Source organism: Hemitrygon akajei, chromosome 20 (genome assembly GCF_048418815.1).
Source record: "Hemitrygon akajei chromosome 20, sHemAka1.3, whole genome shotgun sequence".
NCBI classification, from domain to species: domain Eukaryota; kingdom Metazoa; phylum Chordata; class Chondrichthyes; order Myliobatiformes; family Dasyatidae; genus Hemitrygon; species Hemitrygon akajei.
The window spans coordinates 17,616,955-17,640,872 of NC_133143.1; the positions used below are offsets into that span (position 1 = coordinate 17,616,955).

Sequence of the window (23,918 nt, forward strand, 5' to 3'; positions counted from 1 at the left end):
TATTCAGGGTAGTAAGTTCCTTAAAGGTACTGACTGTTTGCATGTCTGAACTTGTCTAGCACAGGGTTCAACTACTCCAGTGTACTTTATTTAATAAAAGAAAACTGGGGAAATCATGACTCGTATTTCATTTTAATTTTTTTATGTGCATTGTCAGCTTTCTGTTTTTGTAAGGAGCAGATGCCGCAGTGTGAACGTGGTGGAATTCGGGGGTATATGATGCTGGTCTCTTTTTATTTTTCACCATCTTGTTTACAGTTTGTTTCTGTAGTGCAAGTACGAGAACTCCTGACAACAGAGGGAGACATTTGCCTGAGCTCTAAAATAGTCTCTCGTTTTCACTTCTCATTATTTTCCCATCAGTTGACTTCTATTACCCTTCTGAGCAGTTCTCTTAAAACCATGACAATTTCCTCAGTTAGTAAAAATATTCTCAAACCATTGCTGGTTCTTTGGCCAAGTACATTCAATCTGTCTTCTAAATACAACTCATTATTTACTTTATTACAGTGCCTCAGGGTTATGTCAATGGCATTAAGTATTAGAGGGCATAATGATAATTTTAAGTGTGGGCTACGTACAGTATATTTTGCTGTTCTTAAATGGTTGCATTTTCTGTAAGTATTCCTTGCAGGTGAAGCACTGTATTGTCTTACAGTTTTAGCAAAAGAATATCATTAAATATCAGTAGGAATTAGCCACACTATGATGCACCTGGACACTTTCTTATGCTAAAGGTAGGTGCAGGTCTTCTCTAGCTTACAAAGACATGATTCATGTACCACCTGTTGTATTTGATATTAGGGACAGAGCAGAGCACACCAAGACGTCAGCATGCAGGATATTCCTGAACTTTCTTGATAGCCCTGCTTGTACTGTCTATGAATTCCTCCCATGTGGGAGTAGCTAACTGAGTAGCTTAGGAACAACACTAAAACTACTACTACATCTTCTTTTCTTCAAGAAAAAAGAAAAACTACCGGTAGCTATGTATTTCTTGTCTATAGAACTGTGTTGAAGTTTTAGTTACTGAAATTGAGCAATTGTGTTTACTTTATCCATAGTATGTAACTCATGCTCCTTACATAAACATAAGAAAGAATTGCCAACATTGCAACTGTCTTTCTTTGGTTTGTTTTAACGGTCTCTCTCTTTGTGAAGAGCACACCAAGATGCCAGCCTTACAGGATATTCCTGAACTTTATTGATAACCCTGCTTGTACAGTAAGTGAACTCCTCCCATGTGGGAGTGACTGAGTGGCATAGGAATAACACTATTAATTACCATTACACAGCCCATACATATGGGCAAAATTTTGGAAGATGGGCAGAATGGTTTTGCAGGCTGCCATGTGGGAGTTTGGTTCACAGCCGTGTTTCCAACAGGCAAGCTGCCTGGGTTACGGATAGTTCACAGGAACAGAACCTTGTTGTATGCTGCTGTGGACATGTACCATGGCACCTAGTTTTTCCAAAGTGTTTGTTGTAATACTTGTGTGTGATTACAATTTCCTGTACAGAAGGGTTATTTCACTTGTATTCTTGCTGGATAATCAAAACTGTACGAAAGAGTAATTTGCAGAACTGGTGTAATGTTGAAACAACAGTGTCCTTTGACTGTGGGCAGTTGTGTAAGATGGCCACTGGCAACTCTGCACTTGAACTTCACTGCAATTAAAAATTGGGGAAGTTATAGCTGTTGGCATTTCTGACTCCCCTTTACTCACTAACTCTTCAGATCCAGCTCCTGTTATTTGGTCTGTTCATTGCAAGTAAACAGTGAGATAAATCAGAGCGACTGATACACATGCAAGAGCGGCAAAGAGATACCTTTTCCAGGGTGATGGATGTACCGCTGGGCTTTCCTTGTTCACTGTAATAGTCACTGTGGTTATTTAACTGACTATAGAAGCTTTGTGACTGGTTATAAAATCTATCCTTTAGTCAAAGGACCACAGTTATTTATCTGAAGGTAAGTGGACAGGAGAGTGGAGATGTGAAGCACTGGCAGGTGTTTCACATTTCCAGTAACCCAGGTTTGATACCCACCTTGTGTGCTGTCTGCATGGAATTTGCACATTCTTCTTGGGATTACTTGGGTTTCCCCCAATTGCTCTGGTTTCCTCAAAGGTAGATTTATTGGCTGCTGTCCTGCTATTAGGGTTAAAGGAAGATAAGCGAATCAGGATGGAGTTGATGATAACAGGGAAATAAATGAAGGGATGGAATTGATAGGACTACTCTGAGATCCAAGGTAGATTTGATGGGTCCAGTGGATTCCTTTTATTTGTAAGGAAATATGAGGAAATGCATTCTTGGACTCGCCATCTGTGGCAGGGTACATTTTTTTTGTAGCAATGAATGGTCATTATGTGTTGGGATTGGAGTGGGGATCTCTTCACAGGCAGGAACTGAACACCCATACTGTATGCCCAGTGTTGGTTGCATTGTATTTGGTTGCTGGTGTGTCTCATATGAAGAAACTGTGAGCAAATGGTTCAATGAGATTAAGAAAGCTAATGCACACTTGGTGGATGCAACTTCTGCCTCCAGCATCACTTCTAACTTTTCCACTGTTTGTTCTTGTTTGCATTAACCACATTCCAAAACACCAATCTTTGGGTCATCTGCTTGTTCTTGCTGTCACTGCCGTTGCAATAGGAGCATGACTTCCTTTGACCTTTGTGCCAAGCTGAAGTGTTGGACCCTCATCCATTAGTCTGCTCACGGGATCCTACCTCACATCAAGTTGTTTTCACCTCTCACCCTACTGGCTGCTCACTTCCTCTATACAATAGTTTGGACAAGTACAACCCACAAGCTGGAATTACGTGCTAGTACGTGATTCTAATGTTGGATCCCATGATCCATAAATAATACCAGCACTATTTTTGATAGTGACAGTAACACTTGAGTTTTAGCTTTATTATAAAACCAGTTAGGGTCATGTCCTTCCCTTTGTCTCTGTAACGTCCCTCAATTCTCCATATTCTCTGGTCTCCACCTGGTCTGGGCTCCTGTACACATCCTCAGTTTTAATCAGCATCATGGAGAGCTTTCCTGAGTCCCTTCCTCAAAGGCGCTCCTGAAAACCTTCTTCAACTAGACACTTTGAATTTTGCTCCAGCACCTGCAGTCTCTTGTGTTTTGATTAAGTTGTGTAGTTCATTGTCAAATTTTGCATATTCAGCTTCTGTGAACCTTCAGATCATTTTTCTCTTTGTAAAGGTACTATAACAGCCAGTTATCACTTTTGATAGTTTCATCACTGCTATTTCTGCTGGGGGCCCACAACAGATATTGCCCATTAAGCACTTTAGGTTTGTGTGTTAATAGTAACCGGGGTTGCTATTAACACTAAGGTTGATTTATTATTTTTACCGTCATATGCAGAGTGAAAACCTTTTCTTTTGCATGCTATTCATCAGATCTTGTCATACACCAAGGCATTGAAAAGAAAAACAATGCAGAATGTAGTCTGCAGTTATAGAGAGAGTGCAGAGCAGGCAAACAAAGAAAGTGCAAAAGCCACGATGAGGGAGAGTAGGAGATCAAGGGTTCATCTTTTAGCATACGAAAGGTCCATTCATGTGTCTGGAAACAATGGAATAGATTTGCCGGGCTTGGCAATGAGCTTGCAGACGTTTCATCACCAGTGGAGGTGATATCCTTGGTGTGTAGTTGCTGGTGTTTCTCTCTGGGAGTCCTAAACAATGGAATAGAATTTGTCCTTGAATCTGGTGGTACATGCTCTTCTGCCCAACAGGAGAGGGGAGAAGAGAGAGAACGACTGGTGGGACGGCATCTGGTTGCTTTCCTGAGGCTATGGAAAGCTTAGACAAAGTCAGTGGAAAGGAAGTTAGTTTTCTCTAGAGTGGGACTCAAACTCAGCTCTCTAACAAGAAACCAAGAACTCTACAACTAGATTATACCTAAAGTTGGCGCTAATGGATCCAGAGCTTTTAAATTTACCATTTGATCTTTCTTTTCCATTGGCACATAATGGCACTAAAGAAGTTGATTTTGATTTCCATGCTATGAACATCCAAACTACAAATTGTATGTAATTTGTAGGATTAATAGAGAGAATGACACTAGTTCAGTGATTCATTTTTTAATCGCACTGCAGGTGTCTGTGAAACAGTGATCGTAATGCTAGAAATTAAATTACAGTGGGCTGTTGGAGGAGTGATGTTTCACACAGTGAAGGGTATAAAATTAGATAAGTTTTCCATAGAAACATGAAAATGATTCTCTTTCTATAGATGAAACCTTACTGTTTTTTTAACTTTTATTTGTTGTCAAAAGGGTTTAGATGTGAATAAACTGTACAGCAATTAAATATATTCTAAGTACATTAACGTATTTAGAAATTTAATATATTTATTTTAAAGAGATGAGAAGTTTTTCCAGGTTTTTAGTTAGCATCTCCTTATGGTGACCAGATGTACATTCATTGAGCTAATTATGTTTCTTCTCAGTTATTGTTCTTACTAAACAATCACTATTTTAAGTAGATTTTGAAGTCCAGTTGTTTAGTGAAGTGTGAATGACCAGCTATATGTGTCCATGAGACTGGTATGCCTGGCAATCTCAATTTAGTTCCTAATAAACTTAGTCCAAAACCACTGCTGAGCCCATCTTCAACTTGCCCAAAGTTAAAGGCAGTTGGTTGAGGAAAGAAACCTTCACTCTAGGGTAGATGAAGGGTCTCGGCCCGAAACGTCAACTGTACTGTTTTCCATAGATGCTGCCTGGCTTGCTGAGTTCCACCAGCGTTTTGTGTGTGTTGCTTGGATTTCCAGCATCTGCAGATTTTCTCTTGCTAGTGATTCGAGGGTAGTAGTGCTTTACAACATTTGGAATGTATACCTTTACCTCACAATCATAATTCACATAATAAATAACTGGGACCTCTTGAAGCCATCAAAGGTGAAAAGTAGAACACCATAATTTGGGATGGTCAACTCATGACAAAGTCTAATTCCAAAAGGAAACAAAAAATGTTATCTTTTACAGACAATGAATGTTTGCAATGATTGTCTCAGAATTGCTAGCACTGATATTATTGGTGGATCTAGAGATCTGTCATGAGAAATATGGAGCAGCACATAATTTCCACTTGCCTACGACACCTTTCCAAGCTACTATATGGAGAAGGTATGGCACTGCTTTGTTGAAATTATGTGTTGAACTCTTTAAGTTAATTATTATGGAGAAAATAAATGTTTTGAATCCCAGGTAAATTGCCATTGCTGTTATGTATCCAGTTGACATCTACCAATTGAACTAGTCTTGCCTATGCCCACCTCTTAGAAACATAGAATACCTTCAGCACAATACAGGCCCTTCGGCCCACAAAGTTATGCCGAACATGTCCCTACCTTAGAAATTACTAAGCCCTCTGTTTTACTAAGCTCCATGTACCTGTCTAAAAGCCTCTTAAAAGACTCTATCGTATCTGCCTCCACCACCGTTGCTAGCAGCCCATTCCACGCACTCACCACTCTCTAACTAAAAAAACTTACCCCTGACGTCTCCTCTGTACCTACTCCCCAGCACCTTTAACCTGTGTCCTCTTGTGGCAACTATTTCAGCTCTGGGGAAAAAGCCTCTGACTATTCACATAATCAATGCCTCTCATCCTCCTTCGCCCCAAGGAGAAAAGGCCAAGTTCGCTCAACCTATTCTCGTAAGGCATGCTCCCCAATCCAGGCAACACCCTTGTAAATCTCCTCTGCACCCTTTCTATGGCTTCCACATCCTTCCTGTAGTGAGGCGACCAGAACTGAGCACAGTACTCCAAGTGGGGCCCGAACAGCATCCTATAAAGCTGCAACATTACTTCTTGACTCCTAAATTCAATTCCATGATTGACGAAGGCCAATATACCATACGCCTTCTTAATCACAGAGTCAATCTGCACAACAGCTTTGAGCGTCCTAAGGACTCGGACCCCAAGATCTCTCTGATCTGCCAAGAGTCTTACCATTAATACTATATTCTGCCATCATTTTGACCTACCAAAATAAACCACTTCACATTTATCTGGGTTGAACTCCATCTGCCACTTCTCAGCCCAGTTTTGCATCCTATCAATGTCCCGCTGTAACATCTGACAGCCCTCCACACTATCCACAACACCTCCAACCTTTGTGTCATCAGCAAACTTACTAACCCATCCCTCCACTTCCTCAACCATGTCATTTATAAAAATCACAAAGAGTAAGGGTCCCAGAACAGATCCCTGAGGCACTCCACTGGTGATCGACCTCCATGCAGAATATGACCTGTCTACAACCACTTTTTTGCCTTCTGTGGGCAAGCCAGTTCTGGATCCACAAAGCTTTGTCCCCTTAGATTCCATGCCTCCTCACTTTCTCAATAAGCCCTGCATGGGGTCCCTTATCAAATGCCTTGATGAAATCCATATACACTACATCTACTGCTCTTCCTTCATCAATGTGTTTAGTCACTCCCTTTCTTGAATAAGGGAACAACATCTGCAGCCCTCCAATCCTCCGGAACCTCTCCCGTCCCCATTGATGATGCAAAGATCATTGCCAGAGGCTCAGCAATCTCCTCCCTCACCTCCCACAGTAGCCTGGGGTACATATCGTCTGGTCCTGGTAACCAATATAACTTGTATATTATATGTTATTGTACATATATAAAAAAATTAAAAGCAGTTTAAGCAAAAAAAAACAAAATATTGGGAATGCTGGAAATATGAACCAAGTATGAGAAGTGTACAGCAGGTCAGGCAGTATCTGTGGAGAGAGAAACAGTTATCACATTTTAGGCCAACGGTCTTCCGTTAGGTCTGTTTTTGCCGAAATGCAAAGGCATAAAGATATAAATGCTCCAGCAGAGTGAGACCAGGATTGCCTATAGCTCTGGATTATGTGGCAAACATCATATCAACCAGCTTGATGTGGATTGGGCTTCCAAGTAAGTCAGGCTGTATGAGAGTGGCTGGTTTCCTTCTATAAAGGGCAAATATGAGCCAAGAGGTTTCTAAGACAACCAACAGCATTATGGTCTGTTTTGCTAACTCCTTCTCTTCTAGTAATTTCAAGTTCTCGATCTCGTAGGATTTGAACTGCAATGTCTGTCTGTAACTGTAAGCCTCAGACATGTTCAATGAGACCTCTGGATTACTATGCCAACTTGATGTGTCTGACCTTTTGTAGTAGTAGAACACAAAGAAATAAACTACCTGTCTCTTCAAGCCTGTCCATGATGCAGTTTGATCATGTGTAGTCTACCCTGGAGCTCAACTCTTCCCCAATGCCAGATCTCCACAGCCCCAATCCCCACTTTCAAAAATATATCACATACAATTTAAATGTTCCAGCCTCCACAACTTTCTGGGACAGGGTATTCCAGAGTTTTATCTCACTCTGCGAGAAGAAATCTCTCCGTACCTCCGATTTAAGTGATTAGCTTCTTAATTTATAAACATGTCTCCTCATTCAAAAATTTCCCACTAATGAAAATATCTCAACATCTACCCTGTTAAGATTCTTACTTGCTTCAAATGATCACTCCCCAGTCTTCTCAACTCCAATGAATATTGACACAGCCTGTTAAGGTTCTCATTATAGGGCAATCTTTTTATTTCAGGAACTAGCTTGGTGAATCTCCTATATAGTAATGCTAATATATAGTTAGGTAAGGAACCAAAATTGTGTGTAGTACTCCCGATATGGCTTCACTGATTCCCTATAGATCAGTATCAAAGCTTCCCTTTTTTAAAATTCTAGCGACTTTGCAGGAAAGATCAAGAGGAAGGTGTGGTGAATAGTGATTAGCAATAACTTAATATTACTTACTGGACCTGAAACAAACTATGTATTATGTATTGGCCTCAGTTTATAAGAATGCTCTGATTGTACAAACAGTGGTACTTTCACAAACTTTAACACCTTTTATTTTCTGATTTGAGCTTTGAGTTTCTCTCTCTCCCCAGAGTTGCAAACACTAATTTGGCCCTCTTCTACACTTCCTGGTCTAAGGATTATGGTTGTCAATAGATATGGCAGAATATTAGTTGATCTTTTCACTCCACTATTCTGGCTAGTTCATATAAAATGCTTTCAGGCTGTCATCTGCTGAAACTGTTCAGTGTTCTGGGATCATTCTCAAATGTAAAGAAAACACCCAGTTACAAGCTGTCTACCATAAGATCTCACATTAAACCTTTTTCCTTTTCTCCTTCACTCTGTCCTCCTACAAGTGTAAGATGCTCATGGAACTTTGGTTACCAAGACTAAATAGCTGCCTCTACTACTTTCTTCCCTTCTCTTGTCCACCACACTGCCATGGACTTTTTTTTGGTTCTAATTGTGCTTCATGTATTTGTGTAATTTATGTTTAATTTAAGTTTTTCTTCTGAATGTTATGTCTCTAATGTTATGTGTCCTTGAAGCTCCTGCAAATAAGTTTTTCATTGCACTTGTACATAAGACAATAAACTCAACTTGACCTGACTTGAGCCAAATGTCTAAAATCCTCCTTTGCACTGGTCTGAACCTTCATTTTTCATCAGTTTCTATCTCCTCTGGAAACTCATCCTCCTCATGAGACCACCACCTGTTCCCCAAACCTCTGAAATTTACTTCCCAAATCTCTTATCCCATCTACCCCACTTACTTTAAGACTTGCCTCTTTGACCAGACTTTGGTCATCTGCCCTTCTATATCCTTATATGGCTTGGAACCAAATTTTGTTTGATAATGTTCCTGTGAAATGCCTTGAGATATTTCTACACTAAAGATGGTATATAAATAGACAATGTTGTTGGGTCTTGGATGTCTTTTAGGCCTTCCAAAGGTCACTAATGCAATGGAGATTCTGCTTGATGCCAGCAGGTTGTTGCTGATTGGAACAGTCTGTTTACCTCTTCTGATGCTTTGTGTCTGTGTCCTGTTGACGAGGTGCTTTTATAGTCTGTAATGTGTATGTACTCAGAATGTTCTATGAAGGGCATAGGGTTAGCTAATATTTTAAAGCTATAGATGCTATATAAGGGTCAAAACATTACAGCTACTCACAACAGACATGAACCAGGAAAGAAAGTCAGCTTTTCTGGAAGAGTTTTGGAATGTTTTAGCTTATTAGCAGATTTTGCTAATAACCCAATTTTGGGTTTAAGCACTTCCTTTCTTCCATGTCTGCCTCACCCCACTTTTCCTCTTTTAAAATAAAGATATTAGTTTTTTTTATTGTTACTTCCTGGTTTCTTGGCAAGGGCAGAGATAAATCCAAATTCCATGCCCCATTAATTGGCAGCTAGAATTCAAGTTCAACAGATTTATATCCCATGGTCAATCGTCTGCTTTTGGAGAGGGAAGAGGGGAATTCGTAGGATGATAAATGTGATTACCCTGCAGCCGTAGTCACAGATTATGGATATGTGTATAAAACATGACTTCATTATATATTTCGCCATTCATTTCAAGTATGGTGTATCCTTGAGTTAGATTACGATAGTGTAGTGGTTAACTTTACAGTACCAGTGATCACTGATGTTGGTTCAGTTACTGCTGCTATCTGTAAAGGGTTTGTACAGCACGTTCTCCTGTGAACTTCTGGGATTCCTCTGGGTGCTCTGGTTTCCTCCCACATTCCAATCTCGTATGGTTAGGGTTAGTGAGTTGTGGACATGCTGTGTTGAATGACGGCAACACTTGCGGGGTGACCCCAGCATATCCTCAGACCATGTTGGTTATTGACAGAAAACAATGCATTTCACTGTAAGTTTCAATTTCTCAACACACAAGTGACAAATAAAGCTAATTTGATTCAATCTATGTCTGTTCCACCAAAGGATTGGGTCTGCAACCAGCTGTTCAAGTGAATGCCCCGGTAAGGAAATCACCAGTGTCCGTAATCATTGAGTAATTTTTAGAGACATAGAAAACCTACAAAACAGCACAATATAGGCCCTTTGGCCCACAATGCTGTGATGTACATGTGCTTACTTCAGAAATTACCTAGGATTATCCATAACCCTCTATTTTTCTAAGCTCCATGTACCTATCCAGGAGTCTCTTAAAAGACCCTATCGTATCCGCATCCACCACCGTTGCCGGCAGCCCATTCCACGCACTCACCACTCTCTACATAAAAAAACTTACCCGGCAACTTATCCAACTTGATGCTTTCCAAAAGCTCCAGCACATCCTCTTTCTTAATGTCTATATGCTCATGCTTTTCAATCCACTGTAAGTCAAGCCTACAATCACCAAGATCCTTTTCCGTAGTGAATACTGAAGCAAAGTATTCATTAAGTACCTCTGCTATCTCCTCCGGTTCCATACACACTTTTCCATTGTCACACTTGATTGGTCCTATTCTCTCACATCTTATCCTCTTGCTCTTCACATACTTGTAGAATGCCTTGGGGTTTTCCTTAATCCTGTCCGCCAAGGCCTTCTCATGGCCCCTTCTGGCTCTCCTAATTTCATTCTTAAGTTCCTTCCTGCTAGCCTTATAATCTTCTAGATCTCTATCATTACCTAGATTTTTGAATCGTTTGTAAGCTTTTCTTTTCTTCTTGACTAGATTTTCAACAGCCTTCGTACACCACGGTACCTGTACCATGCCATTCTTTCCCTGTCTCATTGGAACGTACCTATGCAGAACACCATGCAAATATCCCCAGAACATTTGCCACATTTTTGCCGTACATTTCCTTGTATCTCCCACCATGACAGCCCTGTTATTATTACACCTTTCCAGAATCTGTCTCGCTATCTGCTCCTTGATGTCTCTGTTACTATTGGGTGGTCTATAAAAAAACACCCAGTAGAGTTATTGACCCTTTCCTGTTTCTAACTTCCACCCACAGAAACTCCATAGACAATCCCTCCATGACTTCCTCCTTTTCTGCAGCTGTGACGCTATCTCTGATCAGCAGTGCCATGCCCCCACCTCTTTTGTCTCCCTCCTTGTCCTTTCTGAAACATCTTAAGCCTGGCACTCTTAAGTAGCCATTCCTGCCCCTGAGCCATCCAAATCTTGGTAATGGCCACAACATCATAGCTCCAAATACTGATCCACACTCTAAGCTCATCCGCTTTGTTCATGATGCTCCTTGCATTAAAATAGACACATCTCAAACCATCAGTGTGAGCATATTCCTTCCCTATCACCTGCCTATCCTCCCTCTATTTGTGAGCCCTCCACCTCTTCAGTTCGGTTCCCACCCCTCCAACTATCTATTTTAAACTGTCCCCAATAGCCTTAGCAAACCTCTCCACCAGGATATTGGCCCCCCTCAGATTCAAGTGCAACCCATCCTTTTTGTACAGGTCACACCTGTCCCAAAAGAGGTCCCAATGATCCAGAAATCTGAATCCCTTCCCCCTGCTGCAATCCCTCAGCCACGCATTTATCCTCCACCTCACTCTATTCCTATACTCACTGTCACGTGGCACAGGCTGTAATCCCAAGATTACTAACTTTGAGGTCTTACTTCTCAACTTCCTTCCTAACTCCCTGTAGTCTGTTTTCAGGACCTCCTCCCTTTTCCTGCCTATGTCGTTGGTACCAATATGTACCACGACCTCTGGCTGTTCAACTTCCCACTTCAGGATATCGTGGACATCCTGGACCCTGGCACCTGGAATGCAAACTACCATCCGTGTTTCTTTCTTGCTTCCGCAGAATCACCTGTCTGTCACCCTAACTATAGAGTCCCCTATTACTGCTGCCTTCCTTTCCCTACCCTTCTGAGTCACAGGGCCATACTCTATGTCAGAGGCGCAACCACTGTTGCTTCTCCCAGGTAGGCCGTTTCCCCCCCCCACCCCCACTGTACTCAAACAGGAGTACTTATTGTTAAGGGGGACAGCCACAGGGGTACTCTCTAGTATCTGACTCTTGCCCTTCCTTCTCCTGACTGTTACCTACTTATCTGTTTCCCGAGGCCCCGGTGTGACTACTTGCCTATCTACTACTCCTCTCTATCATCTTCTCACTCTCCCTGACCAGATGAACGTCATCGAGCTGCAACACAATGCACCTGGCACAGATGTGGGAGGCTGGGAGTCTCTCGAACATCCCACATCTGACACTCAGTACAGAACACCGGCCTCACAGACATACTTCCTGTTTCTATTCCTCACAGGTAACTTACCTTGCCTCGACCCGTTATCGCCTAAGCATTGTTGAGCCAAAGCCCTACCACTCTGCCTCGGATCACTCTGTCGATGACCGCTCTGCTAGGTTGTGTCTCCCTTTTATGCCTCAACCTTCCCTGCTATTTAACTCATGATTGGTGCTCCGGTTATAGCCGCTGATGGGTCACGTACAATGGAATAACGCTCTTGAAGCTCCCTTTTCAAATAAACGCTGCTAACCTGCAAGAAATCCCTCTTGGTAATGCTCTGTTGATGCCACTAATAGACCATGTACCTATTTTAGTGGTTGTGTTATATTCTGTAACTTCAAAATATTAAAGTAATCCAAAGACAGACATGGGAAATAGTCATAGACATAGTCCGAAATACAGGACTAGCTTTTTTTCTCTCTCTCTCTGCCCATCACTCTGCCTGTTCTCCATCTCCCTCTGGTGCTCCACTCCCCCTTTCTTTCTCCCCAGGCCTCCCGTCCCATGATCCTTTTCCTTCTCCAGCTCTGTATCACTTTCGCCAATCACCTTTCCAGCTCTCAGCTTCATCCCACCCCCTCCAGTCTTCTCCTATCATTTCGCATTTCCTCCTCCCCCCACTACTTTCAAATCTCTTAGTATCTGTCTCTTCAGTTAGTCCTGACGAAGGGCCTCGGCCCGAAACGTCGACAGTGCTTTTCCTTATAGATGCTGCCTGGCCTGCTGCGTTCCACTAGCATTTTGTCTGTTCTATATATCACAGACGTCCATGAAACAAGAGACCCCATGGAATGAATGATAGAACATCAAAGCCCAGAAGCCTAACCCTCATTCACACAAAGCATCAACCCCCCCTCCCCACCACCCATTTGTGCCAGCAGAAGCACTGCCCCCCACCCCCCCAACAGGCAAGCATCAGCAAAAGCCCCCTAAGAGGCCTTGATTCAGGGTCCATCTGAACTACAGTCCATAACCCAACAGTCTGTTTCTCAGGCAGATTCTCCCTCCAGCGAGGGAGAGAGGGGTTACTCCTGGAACAACGAAAGAAGGAGTAAGCCATTTGGCCCATTGGTTTCCTGCTGGCCCTCAGAAAACAGTCCCAAGCAGCAATATCATCCATCTTCTCATTTCCCTCTATCTCTACAATTCATTCTCTTTTAAATAAGCATGAAATATTAACCAGTGAAAGGCTAAATTTGCGTCAATACTCAGAGTGATCAGGAAATGGAAAAGTGTAATGGGTGTATAATTCCCGAAGGTAAATGGTGGTTGTATTTGTGGAGAGGATGATGGGCTCTTCCTGCAGGGAAACTTTGTTATTATCAAGAGGTCTTGTCATATAAGGTTACCAAATTGAAATGGCTTTGCGGCAGAACCTCATGCCAGGCTTACTTCTGAGAGATCTGAGTCTGACAGATTCAATCAGTCTTGTCTGACAAAACACACACAAAATGCTGGTGGAACACAGCAGGTCAGGCAGCATCTACAAAGAGAAGCACTGTCGACATTTCGGGCCGAGACCTTTCGTCAGTGCTTCTCCTTATAGATGCTGCCTGGCTTGCTGTGTTCCACCAGCATTTTGTGTGTGTTGTTTGAATTTCCAGCATCTGCAGATTTCCTCGTGTTTGACAAAACTAAGTTTAAAGCAGAATTTATTGCAGTGTTTTTGTTTCAATAGTGCATCACTAAATCATGTTAACTGGAGTTACAATTTTATTCATATTACATGAAAAGACTTGTTAAGAAAGTATTCACTTTGTCTTGAATCTCAACAGAATTAGGGAGTGAAAGGAAATGAGCTAATCAAAGGTGCAAACATATGGCTCACATTTCTGCAAAGTACACACTAACTGGCAGTGTGAAAAGGTGAAACAGCAACAGTTGTGTGTGCAAGGTGTTAGAAAGGTATCCTTTGGTGCAGATTAGTGCCTAGAAAATAGACCCATTTGTGCATCGACTTCTGCGTACGAGAGGTATTTTACATGTGTGAGATTGAATGGCCATCCTTGCAGGTTGGTTACTGACCAGAAGGAAATGGTCTTGGCCCACTTCATCTCAGTGCGCTTGATTTCTGCCTGATGTTCATCTGAAGAGATCATTCAGTGCACAATATGTTTTTCTCACAGAAGTTAACCAATAAAGGTACAACTGACAACCTGTGTTGTTCATTCATGGCAGAACAAGGAAGAAACCCCACGGCAAGTGTCTTAGGCCCAGCCATCTTCAGGGGCTTAACACACGACCTTCCTTCAATCATGAGTTCAGAAGTAGGGATGTCTGCTGATGATTGCACAATCTTTGGCAGTATTCATGACTCCTCAGATAATGGAGTGCAAATCCAAATGCAGCAAGACCTGGACAATATTCATGTTTGGGCTGCAGGTGGCAGGTAACATTCGTGGTACGCAAGTGCCGGGTAATAATGATTATCCAGCAATCAGCACCCTGATAGAGAATGGTATTTACCATTGCTGAACCCTGCCCCTCCAGTATCAATATCCAGTGGGGGGGGGGGGGGGGTACCATTGACCAGAAACTGAACTGCAGTAGCCATGTACACAATGTCACAAGGACAGGTCAGAGACTAGGAACTCACCTTCCTATTCCCTAAAGCTTGTCTACCGTCTTCAAGACTCAAGTCAAGAGTGTGATGGAACACTTTCCACTTGCCTGAAGAGTGCAGCTTCAATAACACTCAATCTCAAACATAAAAGACATAACAGCTCATTTGATAGGGACCCCATCCTCAACCACTCACTCACTCCACCACCAATGCACTGCAGCAGGAGTGGGTGTAACATCCGCGGGTGTAACAAAAATTCATCAGGACTCCTTTGACAGCTCCTTCCAAACCTATGAACTCCACCTCTACCAACTAAAAGGACAAGGGTAGCAAATGCACAGGAACACCATCACTTGGAAGTTGCCCTCAAACCATATAATAAGGCCATAAGATATAGGAACAGAATTAGACCACTTGGCCCATTGAGTCCACTCTGTTGTTTTGTCATGGCTGATCCATTTTCCCTCTCAGCCCCGATTTCCTGCCTTCTCCCAAAATACCATCCTGACCTGCAAATGTATCACTGTTCCTCTGCTGTCACTGTGTCAGATTCCTGGGACTTTCCCCAAAAGCATTGTAGATCTACTCACATCTCAAGGACTGCAGTATTAGCTCACCAACACCTCTGCGAGGGTAATTTGAAGTGTGAAGCTCCTGTTCCTTGAATGAGTAACAAACTATAGCAAAGAGACACATCCCTTCTTTATGGCATTAAACAGGTGTTGTAGACAGTCTTAGTGTCTAGTTGGGTGACCCATAAATAAAAGCAGAAGAGTGATAAAAATAATGAGGTGTCCAGATGTCAAGATAATTCTTTCTCTACATGTTTCCAGACAAGTCTCTGAAAGCTAGCATGGAGGTGTTGGCAGGCAGTTAAAGAGATGAAATGATTGACATTTATTGCTTGGGGACTTGACAACATGAGTAAAGATGTCTTATTATAATTAGGGGTTTGGTGAGATTGCACCTGGATTATTGTGTACTCATTTTGGCCTCCTTGAACAGAAAGGGATGTGCTTGCCTTAGAACTAATGCAATGAAGGCTCCAGAGAAGGCAGATTTTTCTCTCTGCAAGGATTCTCTTTTGACTAGGCCTCAGTTCTCTGGAGCTTAGAACATTGAACAGAATAGGAACGGGCCCTTTGGCCCAGAAATTATTTTATTTTCATTTTTATTTGAAGAGTTACCGGGTGGAATAGACTCTTCCAGCCCTCTGAGCCACACCACACAGCAATCCCCGACAACCACGATTTAATTTAACCTAATCACAATGACCAGTTTATCTATCCAGTATATCTCTGGACTGTAGGAGGAAACTGGAGTACCCGGAGTACCTAGAGTGCATAGAGAGACTCCTTAGAGGATGCTGGGATTGAACTCTGAACTCTGGTGCAACCCCCCCCAGCTGTAATAGTGTTGCACTAACCACTGCTCTACCATTGCGCCTAATGTTGACCAAACTAGTTAAGCTAGTAACTGTATGTCTAACTAAACTGTTCCCTCCTGCCTATGCACTGCTTATCTAAGAGCCTCTTAAAACCTTATGTTGTATTTGCCGCTACTACTACCCCAGCAGTGAATTCCAGACGTACCATTTTTGGTACAAAAGTCATATCCCACACATCTCCATGGAATTTACCCCTTCTCACCTTAAAAACATGATGTCTAGTGTGAGACATTTCAACTGTAGGAAAAGAGGTACTTGCTGATCATTCTACAGATGCTTATTATAATCTGATAAAGTTTGATCAGGTCTCTCCTCAGCTCTGCCACTCCAGAGGAAACAACCCAAGCTCGTCCTACCTCTCTTTATAATACGTGCCCTCTAATCCAGACAGCATCCTGCTAAGCCTCCTTTGCACTCTCTGAATGACCTAACTGAGAAGTACCAGACTCTCAGAGAACAGACACAGGGAAGGTATTTTACTTGGCTAAGGAGTCTGAAAACCAGGCTCACAGCTTACATTCAGGAGTGACAGGAATAGAAATTGCTTAACTCAGAGGGAGTGAATCTTTTGCATTGTATACTCTGGTGGTCAGTAGAGACTGATCTCATTCAGAGGTTGATTGATCTCTGGGTATTTGTAAATGGAGATGGTGCAGAAAACTGGTGTTTGGGATGGTCTGTGAAGCAGGTATGGGGTGCTAAATGATCCCCTGGTTTTATTTATTATAAGAATGTAAAGAAAAACCATCCAATCTCAAATTGTGCCCAGTCCTCTGGTTCCCATTGAAGCCGCAACACTATATATTGAGTTGCCTTGCTGTCAATTAGTTTTGGATCAGTCCCTTCCATCCTTCTCTGTCGAAAGTCTGGCAGTTGGAGAAGGGAAAAAAAAGGGAGGTCAAGCAGACTGAAAGTTTTTGTCGGTTAAAGACAGACCAAATCGGGGAATTTTTCATAGACTTCTAGGGTCAGGATACAGTCTCGGCCACAGAGATACAAATCCAGGTGGATGCCAGCCAGCATGTACAAGGTCACACTAACGTCAAAACAAGTCATACCAGGAAATACTAAACATGTTAGTCACAACCAAGCAGTTGATTTGTCTGCCTGAGGATTTATCTGTGGAAAGATAGACAAAATATTTCTTGGTCAAAGTATATCCATTCTGTGCAGAAGAAGCATATTTCTGTCTTCCATATGATCATAAGAGGGAATTTAAAAAAAAAGATGAATAGGCCATCCCACTTTTCAAAAGGATCGGGGCCGATCTCCTCTGTGCTAGTTCCTCAAAGCCTTGATTTCCTTGATTGACATATGTCAGTTTTGAAGTCTTCCACACTTCTGTAATGACCAGCTTGGCTCACTGTGTCAAAACATCATGAGTTCAAGTCCCGTTGAGAAATTTACTGGAGTACAAACAGAATATTGCACCATTCCAATGTCACTTCAGGCATGATTTTAAACAAATGGCCTGTGTAGGTAGATAGAGAAAAAGGATTTCAGTGCAGTATTTGAAGAGAAGCAAGGAGCTTCCCTAACTAAACTTACTTCCTGAGGTTGAGGTATCCAAGAACTGACTGACTGGTTATTTGTTTCAGTTGCTGTGTTTGCCAACAGATCAACAGTAACCACAACTCAGGAGTGGTTATTTCATTTCAAGGTGCTTTGTGTGCTTTGAGAAGTGACACAATGCTAGCTACATTAATATAAATTATTTCCAAATACGAATGTGTCCAACTGGGTGGTGTTCTCTCTCTCCTATATGATAGCCTCTCAGTCACTTCGTGGAGCATTGTTTCTGTAAAATGAGGCATTGATGCTTTGTAAGAGAACATTTTGAATTGATTAAAGATTAGCTTTATTTGTTACATGTACATTGAAGTGTACAGTGAAATGCATCATTCAGATCAAGCCAGTGAGGATTGTGCTGGGTGCTTGTGTCTCAAATTAAGCCAGTGAGGATTGTGTCCACTAGGTCACCATGCTTCTGATGCCAACGTAGCATGCCCACGACTCACTAACCCCAACTGTAGGTCTTTGGGGTATAGGAGGAAACTGTCATGGTCACGGAAAGAATATACAAACTCCTGTGGGTACTGACGTGAATCGGAATCTGAATCAGGTTTAATATCACCAGCATATGTCATGACATTTGTCTTTGTGGTAGCAGTACAATGTAATAGAGGGAAAACAGTTGCAAATTACAGTAAATAAGTAGTGTAAAAATAGAAATAAAAAAGTAGTGAGGTAGTGTTCATGAGTTCAATGTCCATTCAGAAATTGGATGGCAGAGGGGAAGAAGCTGTTCACAATTCACTGACTGTGTGCCTTCAGGCTTCGGTACCTCCCTCCTGATGGTAGCAATGAGAACAAGACATGACCTGGGTGATGGGGGTCCTTAATGATGGACGCTGCCTTTTTGAGGCATTGCTCCTTGAAGATGACTTGGATACTATAGAAGCTTGTGCCGATGGTGGATCTGACTGAGTTTACCGCTCTCTGCAGCTTATTTTGTTCTTGCGCAGTAGCCCCCCCACCCTCCATACCAGACGTGATGCAGCCCGTTAGAATGCTCTCCATGGTACATCTGTAGAAATTTGCAAGTGTCTTTGGTGACATACCAAATTTCCTCAAACTCTGAGTGAGGTATGTATCAGTGATATATATAACTGGATGGCACTGTAAAGTGATACACTAACCATTTTACTACCTTGCTGCCCTGGTACAATTAATGTAAAGAAAGATGGCCCTATTGTGTTTATTGTATTTACTATTAATAGATTATATTATTTGAATAGAAAGATGTCATAGATTTACATTTAAAGTTAGTGGGACCAAATAGAGAATTTGGGGTGTTAATTCACCAGCATCTTGGCCCTTTCTCCCCGCACAACACTTGATTCTGTCAGCATGGTGAGGACGAGAAAATTGGCAGCCTCATTGTGGATGGTATTTGCAAAGTTCTGGAAAAGGATGCAGTGGTCCTTGTTGAGGTTTGCTCCCAAGCAGCTGCATAAGGGGGGGCTCTCCAAACCATGGGCTGTCCCCAGGGGCAGATACTGACATAAACTCCAAGTGTTGCTGGTGTTTGTCAACTTGATGAAAGAAATACTTTGATCTGTCTGGAAGTTGTTGGCCTTCCAGTACCAAGAGATGTCCACAAAGCAGGGGTTCCCAACCTGGGGTGCACAGACCCCTCTGTTAATGGTTGGGGTCCATGGCGTAAGAAAGGTTGGGAAGCCCTGCCCTAAGTGGATGCTGCTGAGTGATGGGCTCAGGAGCGCATTACTGATTTGTTTAGTTTTATTTAGAGATAGAGTTCAGTAACAGGCCCTTCCAGCCCAATGAACCCATGTCACCCTGTTACATCCAATTAACTCATGTATGTCTTTGGAATGTGGGAGGAAACCAGAGCTCCTGGAGGAAACCCACACAGTCATGGGAAAAGCATAGAAACCCCTTGCACACAGCAATAGGAAAGGTACCCGTGAGTCACAGGCGCTATGAAGCCTTACTCTGACTGCTACGGTATGGTGCTGCCCTTACATGTGAGGGATGCACCGGAACTCTGTGCAGCCAATATGAAGTCTCGTGGGGAAGGGCTACAGTTTAAAGTTCTGCTGAGGGGGAGATGGGTCCTGTATAACAGCCAGACATGAGGGATGTGATGTTAAAAGAGGCCATGATTGCCATTGGTAATAGAATTAATTTGATGGCACTCTGAATGCCTATATCTAACCTGTTGGGAGTAATGACTGTTTAGACTGGACAATGCTATGCATGTCTAGCAACAAACAATCTGCTGGAGGTTATCAGCAGGTCAGGCAGCATCTGTGGGGTGGGGGAGGGGATTGGTACATAGAATATAGTAATCTACAGGCCCTTTGGCCCACAATGTTGTGCCGACCATGTAACCTATTCTAGAAACTGCCTAGAATTACCCTAAACACAAAGTACACTGCAGATGCTGGGGTCAAAGCAACACGTACAACAAGCTAGAGGAACTCAGCAGGTCAGGCAGCATCCGTGGAAACGAGCTGGTGTTGCTAGAATTACCCTACCGCCTATAGTCCTCTATTTTTCTAAGCTCGTAAAAGACCCTATTGTATCCGCCTCCACCACTGTCGTCGGCAGTGCTCCCACCACTCTGTGGGTGAAAATTAGAGTTTTAAAGTTGTGTAGGTTGGTTCAAGTTCTGAATGTTTGAAGGGAATTCCTCGAACCTCGAAGTGTGTGTATATACTGGTGGAAAATACACAGCTTATTGAATGTAAAGAAAACCACGTGGTGTATTGAATATATTTTCATGAATAAAGTTCAGTTTTGAAATTTAAAAAGAAGACACTGGATTATGTCAGCTTCAGTAAAACAGAGATTCAGGCGGAGAATCAAACTGGCAGCTGACACAAAGAAGAAGAAATTCTATCCCCTATTTCCGCATAATGCAAATTCGAGTTATGGAGTAACAGATTCCGAAGTTGCATGTGGACCTTGATTGGTGTCAGAGTTGTACGTGTCCTGACGGGTACCTCCTATAATGGGGAAGCCTGAATATAGTCAAGGGATATTTCAGGTTCCTTGTACCGAAATGAATTATGCACCAAATACTTTCTAATTTTAACAGCGCTGTGAACGGCACAGTGCAGTCCAGGAGTTGTAAGCTATCAGTCTCTATTAAATCCTATTAAAAATGCTGAAAGGAGTTTCTCTGGCAAAACCTGGCACACTTTGTAGCTGGTGATAAGTTTAAATGCATGCTGAGTGAAATGTTAGAACCTGAAGACTTGGCTCCATTTTTTCATTATTACTTGTTTTTGGGCATTGTCGTGTTTTCAATGTTACGACCGCTCCTACCTTATATTCTGTTTTGTTTTTCTGGAGTAGATTTTTAGTTTCCGTAGCGCCTAAGGCTGTGATTAGAACCATTTAGTGTTGATAGTTTAACACGACAGCCACCCGTGCAGACTGAAGGAAGTGCTGTGTGCAGTCAAGGTACAGTCAAACGCTAATTATATAGAAAGCTTGGTATTGATTGAAATGAGGATAGTGTGGTAGATTAATATACTACACAAGGTAGTTACAATCTGTCTCACTGTTAAGATAATACTATTTATTCCACTGCTGTATGTTTAATCTTTTGGGCTGATTTTTCACAAAACAGGATTTTTGTAATACTGCGATTCTGTCAATCAGAAAGTTCAATTAGTTCGATGTTTTTAATATCATTGCCGATACATTTGCGTTATTGTTCTGTTTAACCTGAAACTATGGCGTGGCCGGAGGAGGTGGTGGTAGTGAAATTTCAACCTCTCAGTTACAGCCTACATGAAGCCTTGTTAATTGTACAAGTAAACAGACCGATGGTGTTAGTACTGGCATTTGGATAGTTCGTGAAGCATGTTGACAAGACATGCAGTGAATTGTTTATAGGATATAGGCTACTCTTGTTACATAGGTAAACATGGTAGGTCACCGTTCTACACAGTAAGATCTATAAAATAGAAAACAGAGTGAATCTGTTTCTGAAAAAGTTTGTTGAGAAATGATGGTTAGCCTGGGAATTTAGGAAGTGTCTGACTGTGTTGTTATACACAGATGATGAATAGCTAATGCCTGAAAGAGGCTCCAGAATCAAGCGTCTTTCTGATCCAGAAGAGTACACGATCATGAGATTCAAACCAACACCTTCTAAGATGGAGGGAAGAGCTCCGAGTACTTGAGCCGAGGTGATGGTTGCCATAAGGAGAAACTTTCCAAGCTCCCAAAGCACTGGGATATTGTTGGTATTCTTTATGAGCAACATGCCCAGTATGTTCAGATATGCGCTTGCATCTGGTATGGTCCAGACAGGGGCTTGAGTCTCAGAAAACAAAACGTTTTAAACTCAATAATAAGATGCTCAAGTTGTAATGCTCTGAAGTTTTGGTTGGCATTCTGCCTAAATCGGGTCTTGTTTTTGGACACTTCCACCATTATTTTCCTCTGTAAAGAATCATATTTGTTACACAACTTTAAAGACACCTGAAATGTTATGATACAGGCTGACAAATATGTATGTGAAAGTTTTTACTGACAGTCATTTTAAAAGTAATTTTTTTGTTTATAATCTTTAATCGCTGCTTAGTTAACCACATTATAAAGCCAATCCAGATAAGTCGAGTAGTTGGCATCAAGGAATGCTTTGTTTCTTGCAACCAAACAACACAGTGTGAACTTTGAGCTCTGCCATCTCACTAGAAATACTGTACAAGCACTGAGCAACTGTGCACATGAGCCTGTCAGGATTATCAGTCTTTGCTATGCATAACCTGCAATCACACAGCCTCCAATACCACATCACACCCTGCAACACTCCTTTGCAAGCTCTCATTTTTGCCAGGTTAGTTGCTAATTGTAATATCTTTAATTAGCGGCAGATCTGTTTCAAGTAGTTTTGTCAAATAATTGGCAGTCAGCAAGCAAAACCAGACTCTTATTTGCTTATTTTGTAGCTGTGTCTAACCTGCAGGTACATTTGCAGGTGCATAGTTTGTGTTAGTGAGCCCTGATTTGCTGCTTCAAGCCTTGAATTCACAGCTAAAAATAAACAATCCCAAAGCATAGAGAAACGAAACCCACTGCACACAGAAAGGAAGAGCGAAGCAACAGCAAATTGCCAGCCAGCAGTGCCTAGGCATTATGGGTATTGCTTCAGGACAAAAATAGTATTGGTGATGTAACAGAAGCTAGAGTACTCCATGTCTGTGTGAAAGCAAAAAGGAACACAACTGGAGATTAACTGTTTGAATATTTATTCTTGTTTTTTTCTCTCTGGGGAAAACATTTACACAGAGGATGGAAGTTGGAAATATTAACAAGTAGCACAATGTGGTTATGTGTCTCATGTTAACTCCATTAAGCCTGGTACTACATTTTCTGTTTTTTGTCCCAATCATGTGCACAAAAGCTGCAGTGTGAATGTAGCAATGTCAAGAGCTGCATGTTAGTCGTTTTGGGGAAAACTACCCAATGGGCTCTACAAATATTATAAGGAAACCTGGTCTTAACTGGGCTGCAGGAGGACTGAAGTTCAATCCTACTTTTGATAGATTCTTTTTAACTGCTTATTTCGAGTGGTCACTGCTTTCCCCGCAGACCCACTTGATGGATTCTACAGCATAATCTCCACATCTACTCCCCCATCTCTTCCATTCTGTGATCCAGCAATACCAGGACTGTTTTGTTACTTCCCAGAATTGTCCTTCTATTCCACCACCCGCTCTCCCATTCCACGGCCAACTCCTCTCTTGTCTGCCCACCCAACCCCCATCCAATAATCATCTCTTCTCCACAGTTGCATTTCTTCCATATCTCAGCCATTGTGCTTTCTCTCTGTTGTCCATGAAGTGTAGGGATTCAGGTTGGGGTAGGTCACTGTAATGTGGCTTTGTCTACTTCTGGCTGAGGACTCATCTTCTGGACCAAAGCAGGTGGTTCTTGTCTCTGTACTGAGAATAGCATGAGGGTTTGGTCACACTGACCGGGGGGGGGGGGGGGTGTGGGGGTGGGGGTGGCACAGAGGCGGGAGCATCAGACCGAGACCGTCTTATCAGCAGAAGGGATTTTAGTTGCGGTGCATGAGATATAAGAGGGGTGGGGGGGGGGGGTTGATAGGAATATCTCATCAGTTTCACTGATTTCTGCAGACTACCCAATGTCTAATCCCGTGCAATTGGGAATCCTCTCCTCCAGATGATTAGTCTATAGGCATGATAATTACCTGTTACCTTCTACGGGGGAGAGGACGGATA

At 42.2% G+C, this 23,918-nt stretch overlaps 1 protein-coding gene across 11 annotated transcripts in view; it reads left to right on the forward strand.

The window, feature by feature from the left end:
* Window positions 1–23,918, forward strand: part of atxn1a (ataxin 1a) — a 478,304-nt gene that overhangs the window by 29,143 nt on the left and 425,243 nt on the right. For 2 of the 11 annotated variants that reach the window (XM_073023937.1, XM_073023945.1), the window contains exon 1: window positions 21,023–21,120. The exons of the other annotated variants lie outside the window; for them this stretch is intronic. The gene's annotated coding sequence lies outside the window, so the exon portion shown is untranslated. Of the gene's footprint in view, window positions 1–21,022; window positions 21,121–23,918 lie in introns of those variants that run through there. 11 annotated transcript variants of the gene reach the window in all.